Consider the following 9,502-nt stretch of genomic DNA (forward strand, 5'->3'; position numbering starts at 1 on the left):
AATCTCCACCTCGACGAATATTCACCACTTAGGAGAAATATGAAAGCCTAACCCGCTGCTCCACCCGGAATAGTAGATTGAGACCGTCTCTCGTCTAGCACCTGGGGACATTAACCAAGTTCAAGCGATGCTTGAACTTGTCCATGGTAATAGGAACTCCACCTAGCTGAGTACTTAGCTCCTTGAACGATCTTTTAAACCACAACGCTACCTTGGCAGCCTTAGCTTCTTCCAAGTACTCTGGCTCAGTTGTAAATTGTGCGACCTGAGACTGAACCCTGAACTTCCAACAAATAGGCCCTCCCACAACATACCCTATTTTAGACCTCCTGTCATCCAAGTCCCCTGCGTAGTCTACATCCACGAATCTCACAACTGACGAATGGCTTTGTTGCCCACCAAAGCACCCCATTGCACTGGTGTAGGAGACCTTTGACATGTCTCGAACATCACCATCCATCTTTAGGTACTGAGCGGTAGACAACTTATATTGATTTGCCAACGATGTACTTGTGACTAGTTTAACATTAACTATGTTAATCATTTCCAGCACCTTCTCCACAAAACCACCAGGAGATAACCACAATCTTCCTAGAGTTTTATCCACAAATCCACCCTGAGATAACCATAGTCTTCCTGCAGTTATATCCTTACTAATCTCCAACCCAAGAATCTTCTTGGTCGTACCCAAAACCTTCATGTCAAATTCCTTTCTCAACAGAGTTTCTGACTAATTAACCTCAGTCAAAATTTTCCCAAAAATTGACAGGTCATTCACATAAAACAACATAATAATTACCCACTTGTATCCTATCGCCCTCTTCCCCTATAGAAGCTCTATCAATTCCTTCATTTGATTCTTATGCAGTAACTCCATCTCCTCCATCATAACACTCAGTCATCTATTTTTCCCTTTGTTATGCACTGCATCTTGAAAAATATTTGGAACCTTGTTGGTAGTAATGAATGCATAAGACATTAGATCATCAAACTCATACCTAGGCGGTGGCTTGATAGTGAACCTAGGCCCATTGTGATCCCGCTAGTCTCCCGAGCTAGAACTCCCTACAATATGAACGATATCATCTCTGCCCTAAGTCTGTAACTCTTCTTGCATCACAATCTCCTTTCTACTATAGTTTATACAGTGATACTGCTAGTCTCTTAAGCTAGAGCTCCCTGCACTTCTGCCTTGAGTCTCCAACTTCACCTGCATCACATGCTCATTGTTGTTGCAACTTTCTAACACCTGTTTTTCTTCATTTAACCTGAGTATGCTACACCATGGCTTTATTAAAAACCATGTCTCCACTAATCGCCACTTTTTTTGGTCGTTGGATCCCATAGCTTGAAACCCCCCAAGAAATATGTACCTTCTAGACTTTACAACAAGCTTAGATCTCACCTCACTAGAAACATGCATGGCTGAACTTCCAAACTCTCTCAAACCAGAGTATTCTACCACATAATCTATCCAAACCTTTCCTGCAACTTTCCTATCTTGTGATATCCCTGGCGATCATTAATCGAGAAACACGTCATACTCACTGACTTTACCAAGAAGTTCCTTACAAGCCATGCATACAACCTAAGATGTTGCTCGCAAAACTCATTGAACATCAGCGTACTCAGTTCCAATGTTTGACTTGAGGATCTTTCTCCCGGTCTGGTTTTTTATCTTAGCCCAAAGTTAAAGTAGGCAAACATCTCCAACTTGTGCCGTATGAAATACTCCCAGACCTTTCGTGATAAAATCATAAGTACCTATGTTCAACTCATGGTGCTACCCTCATCAGTCCTCAAACATCCAAAACAATGTAGTTAAGAATACCCTCCGTTTTGTGTATGGTTATTTTACACAAAACAGTATTACCTAACTCAGAATTTGCAGCTACAACTTCATCTACAATTGTGTTACCCAGTAGTGCATAGATATTCCCCACTAACTTTTGCCCCTTCATCACCATCAAGATGCCTTTACACACCTTCAATGTCCTACTTTCGGACTTGTAACTATACCAGTTACAATCTAAGGTTCCCAATAAAATCACATTCTTCCATGGATCAGGTACATGCCTTACATCACATAACATCCTTACCACACCATCATACATTTTGATTCTGATATCCCTAATTTCGATAACTTTGCAAGCAACATCGTTTCCTATAAGAACGGAACCAGAACTCACCAATCTATAAGTGATGAACTAGGCTTTGTTGGGCATCATGTGATAAGAACATCCTGAGTCTAGGTTCCAAGAATCCATGTGGCATTCTAAACCTGATGAAACAAAAAGCATACACCATCACTGTTCCCTGAGTTTCCTTCTTTTGCTACATTCGCCGATTTTGATGAATCCTCTTAAGTTTCTGCATTCTCCTTCTTCCACTTCGGACACTCTAGTTTTATGTGCACAATTTTCCTGTACTTAAAACTCCAAACGTCCTTCCTTCTCCTGGACTGTGACTGAGTTTTATTATTACTCGATCTACTCTAGAACTTACCTCTCCCTCGATCCTGATTACCTTTCTCCATGAGCCCTTAACCTTGTAAACTCTCATCACTAGCCTTCTTCCTCTGATGGAACCCCAACAATGCACTTGTGATATCCTCCAACTCTAAGGTTTCTTTCCCCCATATCAGATTCGTAACCAGATTCTCATACGTAGGAGACATAGATAGGGAATTGAGTAGCATCAACGCCTTGTTTTCTTCCTCGAACTTCATATTAATCTGCTTTAGATCGTTGATGATCTTATTGAATACGTTGATGTATTGATTTAGATCCTAACCCTTTGTTTCTCAAGCTCATAGAGTCTTTGCTTAAGATGCAAGTTGTTCGATAAAGACTTGGACATATGCTGGCTTTCCAGTTTCAGCCAAACTGCTACCGCTGATTCCTCATCCATGACGTGATACATCACGTCATCGGCTAGACAAAGCCTAATATTAGCCACAACCTTCGCTTCCAACTCCTTCCAACTTGTGTCATCCATGCCCTCCAACCTTTTTTCGTATAGTGCCTTCACAATACCTTGCTACACCAACACGTCCTTAACCCTCCTCTGCCAAAGTCCGAAATTTCTCGTCCCATCGAACTTACCAATCTCGAACTTTACAGAAGAAATCCGAGTCATTGCAACCAATAGCTTTGATACCAATTGTTGAAGTGCAGTGGAAACTCACACAACTTGAATCTGGAACAAATAATGCAAGCACTCAACGATGAATATACGAAACAAACAATCACAATGAGAATAATGGAAAGTAATAAAATCAAAGACATAATAAAATTACGTGATTTGACAATGTGCCTACGTCCACGAGAGCAAATGGTTGATTTTCACTTTCAGATTGTAAAACTTACATCAAGGGTTACAAAATATGATTTATATTCTAACGCTATATGTACATATTACTTAGACTATATTTAAAACACTTCTGTAGCAATCCCCGAAGGAAAATCGATCCTCCAAAATATCTTAATATATATATCTCTCGATTCAAAATTTGTGATCTATGCTAAACAAAACCATTGATAGTTTCAGCAAATCGTTGACAGTATGGACTGAAACCTTTGACAGTTATTTATCGAGAGTTGTTCCTATTGCAGACTGAAATTGTCGACCCAACCATCGACGATTCCTTCCTACAACTCAACTATCTTATTCTTTATTTTACCATGCTTTTCCAGTGAATGCGTTCCACTCAATATGAGCCACATGTCTAATATAAATCCTACTATTAAGACTATAGAACTAAAATTTTTTGCATTGCTTGCAAACTTTGGTTTTCATGCTTTTTCCTTTCTTAAAAAAATTGGCTAATTTCATATATTTTAATTAAATTTAAACAACACAATTCATTGTGCATCATTAGAAATTGTGTTTGTAAAACCAAAATAATTTTAATTAATAATGTGATTTATCGTTGTCACTTCAAGAGATAAACTTATTTTTAAATGAAAAACACTTCTAATCATTGGTGCTATCTTTAAAAGAAAGGCTCGATAATTTGCCTATTGAAAAAAAATATGTTGTTAAACCTTGGAGAAACAATGTGTAGAAAACATAACTACAATATTTATTTATTTTTTATCTTTTTGCAAACAAATGTTATCAATAAAATAGATATACCCTTATTTTGGTGGAAAAAAATTATGATGCTTTGCTTGGAAACTTTAAGAAAGTGTCATGACCACTTAAAACTTGATTTCTTTAATAGTACTAAGAATTTTTATGAAAAAAAAAATACAATTATAATTTCTAGTAGTGTATTTATTACGTTGCGCCACAAGAGATGAAATTATTTTGTAGAAAAAAACTTTTAGCCTTTATTTGCTACTTCTAAATAGTACTTAAATATTTCTCCCTTAAAAAAAAAATTACTTTTGTATAAATTTATTTTGGTAAAAAACATATTAATTAGTAGCGAAGGCACATTCACCGTTAAAAGAGGTGAATTCTTATTTTGGTGAAAAAAACATCTAATGCTTTGCTCACAAACTTTGAAAAAATTCCTCTTCTCCTTTTAAATGACAATGATTTCCACTAAAAAAGTTTTGTTTTAGAAAATATAATTGTAGAGACCCGAATCAAGAAAATAAGGAAATTAAATAAGAAAGGAAAAGGGGGATTTTTAGTAGGCTTCGTCGAACTCCATGTTCTTGTCGATGAAGGTACTTCTGAGGTTCGTCACCGAAATTCAGAGTTTTGTCGATGAAGAGATCCATAACATTTGGAAAATATTAGACTTAGGGCTCGTCGACGAGGCCCTTCCTTTGTTGATGAACGACCTTGTGTGGCTCGTTGACGAAGGCATCATTTCGTCGACGAATTTGACCGAGTCAAGGGGTCTATAAATAGATTTTCAATTACTTCATGGTTAAGAAATCAAAATATCTCTCCCTCTCTATCTAGAGCCTGCGCCCACACTCTCTCTCTCTGTTTCTCTCTTTGATCCTTCGCCGTTCGTTGTCTGTTTCAACGATCGGAGGTTACCACGAGGATCAAGGAACAAATATCTACAAATCTAGCGGAGTGGATTCTTGATTTCGGAAAAAAAAAACTAGGATTCGGTTTTCGAGTGTCTCAGGTGTTTTTTAAGAAATAGGTAAGGGGATTATATTATGTCGGTTATGTTTATGAGTTCTAGCGAATTGAAATGTTAAAACGATTTTTAGATAAATAGTTATGACTTTTCTAGGGTTTTGGGCCTAGAGTTCGGTTAATCGACTTTATTTTTAAAATTAACTGTTTAAATTTAAGTATGATATTTTTAAAATATAGTATTGTTCTTTTTAAACGTTTTCACCAGTTGGAAAGTTGTTATTTCAAACCGTAGACTTGTTTTAAAATCAACCAAAGAAGGTAGGGTTGATTATCTTCATTTTTCCCGTATTTAGCTATATATTTATATTTAGTAAAATAACAACCTGGAGATATTTATACCCCCATTCTAGTAGCAGTATGTATGTTCTCAAGAAGATGAGTTATATATGAGTTACCAGAAGAAAATTGTGTGGCATGAGTATATTTTTAATTGACATTAAATGAGCAGGTTTTGTGCAATACTGAATTGTAACGACAATAAACCGAAATGAGAAATATGATGGTTATATGCCAAGAGAAGAGATGAGATAAGATAAGATGTGACAGCTAAATGCCAAGTTTATGATATGCCGGTTTTTACCGAGTTAGTATTTGATAGATATATTTTATAGAGATATGTACAGAGTATGTTATATTACATTTTTATGAAATAAATGATGATTATAGTTTTATATGATGTAAATTGCCATATATGATAGTAGAGTCATGTTATGATATTCTTATGGTTAAGCACGGTACCATAACTATATGTATGTAGGGGTACAACCACACTGCTCAGTTAGAGTGTGGATAGGAAAGGAGACTGGTGGCTTGGGTAAAGTACTCCCCGAAGGAGTGATTCAGGGCCCCATCCAACGGAGTATTCCAGATGACTCAGTCGTCGGGCATAGAGAGAGAGAGAGAGAGAGAGAGAGAGAGAGAGAGTAGGCACCATCGTGCTACTTTATGTTTGACTCGCCATTAGTCGGTCAACTATTTGCTAGGTCCAGCCTTCGGGCCGCACAACCCATCGTGGGGGGAAGCATGCATGATCGGTGCAAAATTGCAAGTGCACAGTATCGTAGTTTTATAATGTAATGATGTGTAGAGTATCGTCCTCAGGGATTGGTGTCTTAATTTTACCAAGTACCGAAATTATACTAACCTTGATTTTATTTAGAAAGATTAATAATTTTAAATTTCGAAATTGAAATAAGGCAACTTTAAATAAACTGCTCAAGGGAAAATAAAATTGGCTACGGCATATCAAATTACTGAGGGTGAAAACTTCTAGGAAACTGATTTCACCTAGTTTCTCACTATGCCTTATTCATCTAGCTAATTCGACTTCGTTTTCTTTGTTTGTTAGCAAATCACCAATTTTTCCAAAAGCCTCTTTCGATAGTCAATTAGAACCTATTCTTGTTTATTATTTAACATAAAATTATGCAAATTCATAACGCAAGAATGCAATAAGACTCTTGATTTTTAATGCTACGTAGGTTCATACAAGTCTTTCAATCTATATATTTACCTACGCTGAATTACCCAAGATCTATCCTATAATCCCCCATTTCAGTAGTAAATCACAAGACTAATATCATTTAATTAATGGTCAGATAATTAAAAGCATTAAGCACAGAATAACTCAAATAAACAATAAATAAAACTACTTCAGATTAGCATCAACGAGCAAGCATAGTTCGAAACTGGGCTACATCGTTTTCCTAGAATACAAAAATTTAGTTCATTCCGAAAGTTAAATCCAAAATAACAAATTTCACCATGTTTTCTTCTATTTGGAGTGTAAAGGAAAAATCAACACTCGCAGCACCGCCATCGCGCGTCACGAACACCCCGAACACCGCGGTTGTTCACCGCCTTCTGATTCCGAAAGCTTTAAATTTTATGCGTGCCACCAACTCTCCTTTGCTGCTGTTCGTATTGTTTTTCAATGCAGCGTGGCCTTTCCAAAAGGCTCCTGAAAGACTTCCCCAGCTGCCTCCAAGAAGCTAACAAGAGAGAGACCTCTTGAAAGAAATATTCTCCAGCGCTGACCTCCAAAGGTCCCGCGCCCCTCTGTAAGTCTCCCACCAAAAAGAAAATTTTTCCAACTCTCCTTTGATGGGTGCGGCCTCCTCAGTAAGAATAATAGTCCCCAATCCTCTGCTTGTCTCCTTGCGCACGGCCTCCCGTTCTAATAACCCTAAAAATTCTCTTTTTTTTTTGTACTTTTCCAATCCTCCCAAAACCCTGCACAAACCTAGTATTCGCCCCATTCACTTTTTCCTCACTTTGCATGGCTGGGTCACATCAGACCCGACCCACTCTCCTTTTGCTTTGCTTTATTTCACAATACTCACACACACACACTCACAATCCAGCCCAACTCACAAAACACACACACACACACACACACACACATATATATTCTCTCTTTTAATTTTCTTTCTTCTTTAAATGTCCAAGAAAGTCTTTGGCGCGTGTAGACACCCCATTTTTACCCGAACCCAACATAATAAAAGTACTAATATTATTATTATTATTACTTTATTATTATTATTACTATTATTATTAATATTTTTAAATATTATTATTAATTTATTAGTATTATTATTTTTACTATTATTATTATTGTTATTAATTTTACTATATTATTATATTATTTTTATATTATTATTATTATTTATTTTTTTATTAGTATTAGTATTAGTATTATTATTTTATCATTATTGTTAGTATTATTATTATTATTATTATTATTATTATTATTATCACTGTTATTGTAATAACCCTAAAAAGGGTTATACAAGATTAGTGGAGTGATTCCAAAAAAATAATAATAATCATAATAATTAATTAATTGAATTTAAAAAAAAAAGAAAAAAATAATTAATTTTATTTTTTTTATTTTTATTTTTATTAATAAAATATATTATTAATATTAATTAAATATATTATTATTATTATTATTATTATTATTATTATTATTATTATTATTATTATTATTATCTTAAAGTTGAGAAGCTTCAGGATGTTTTTTATTATTCTTTTTCTTTTCTTCTACTGTCGCGGACGCTCTCTCTCTCTCTCTCTCCCTCTCTCCTCGATTTCGTGCCGGATTTTCGCCCGATCGAAAATCGGAAGATACTGCTGGACTCCATTCTTCGCTGCCGTCATTTCTATCGGAGCGGAGCGGATCGGTGGTAGGTAAACGTATCTCCTAAGTAAGCTAATTTTTTCTTTTTCTTTAATTTCTTACAAATTATAAGTCTGATTGATGAACGACCACCACCACGAGAATCTAGGAGTGATTCTCTACAAGTCTAGCGGGACGAAATTCTCGTGGGGTCGCCATGGGCAAAACTCCAAATTTGGGGTACGGGGGATATTAAGTGGCTTATTTTTAATTAATTAGTATTAATTTAGAAATGCTAAAATATTGAGCATCTGGGGTTAAAGTAGGAATTCTGAAATTTAGAACCCGGGTGAGCGTCGCGGGTGTAATTTTGGGACCCGCAGGCAAAATTCAGAAAATTAAGTGGGGGTGTTAAATAATAGTTTAAATGATAATTTGGGGTATATGAAGTTTAGGGAAGATTAGTTAAGTATTGTTTTGGGAGAAATGAGTTAATTAATTAAAGTGTGAATTTCAGGACTTGAGTTTCGGGCGCCAAGGGCGTGGAATCTAGGTGTTAACGAGTCTCTCTGTAAGCCAGATAAAGGGAATAAATTATAGTAGTGTTTTTAGAATTACTATTTGAGTTAATATGTGAAAACGAGCATATGATATTTTGTCTGAAAATTGTTATGATATAAATATCAGATAAATTGTGTGGCATTTGAGTACTTTTAAATTATGATATTTTGGAGTGTGAAATGTAACGATGAGTAATTTTTGAGAAAATAGTGAAATGAGAATTATTGATGTGATTAGTGAAAAATAATGAAATATGGTATTCATATGTGAGTAGAAATATTTTGCCTGAAAGATGAGATTTTGTGAATTTCTGATATAAAAAAATAATAAAATGTGGTATTTATTTGTGAGTGGAAATTATTTGCATGAGAAATGAGTTTGTACAAATTATTGATATAAGTATTTTGGGAAAAAGTAAAAAATACGTGAAATATGATATATGTTATTACGAGATGATGAAATGTGCACAGAAAACGATGAGAATATTTATATTGAACTGAATTGTGATATACTGGAATATGATTAATGAAATACCAATACCGCATAATGATTGTGGGTATGTGGTAGTGAACCCTGATGGATGGTTATGATATTGAGCATGGTACCGTTGCTAATGGTGTTAGTGCAACCACACGGATTCTTGGAGCGTATGGCGTGACAATCGATTGTGCCATTTTGTAGGGTTGTTGGGCCCTCTGAGTCCTAATCAGG

Source organism: Malania oleifera, chromosome 2 (assembly GCF_029873635.1).
Source record: "Malania oleifera isolate guangnan ecotype guangnan chromosome 2, ASM2987363v1, whole genome shotgun sequence".
In the NCBI taxonomy this organism is placed as follows: Eukaryota; Viridiplantae; Streptophyta; class Magnoliopsida; order Santalales; family Ximeniaceae; genus Malania; species Malania oleifera.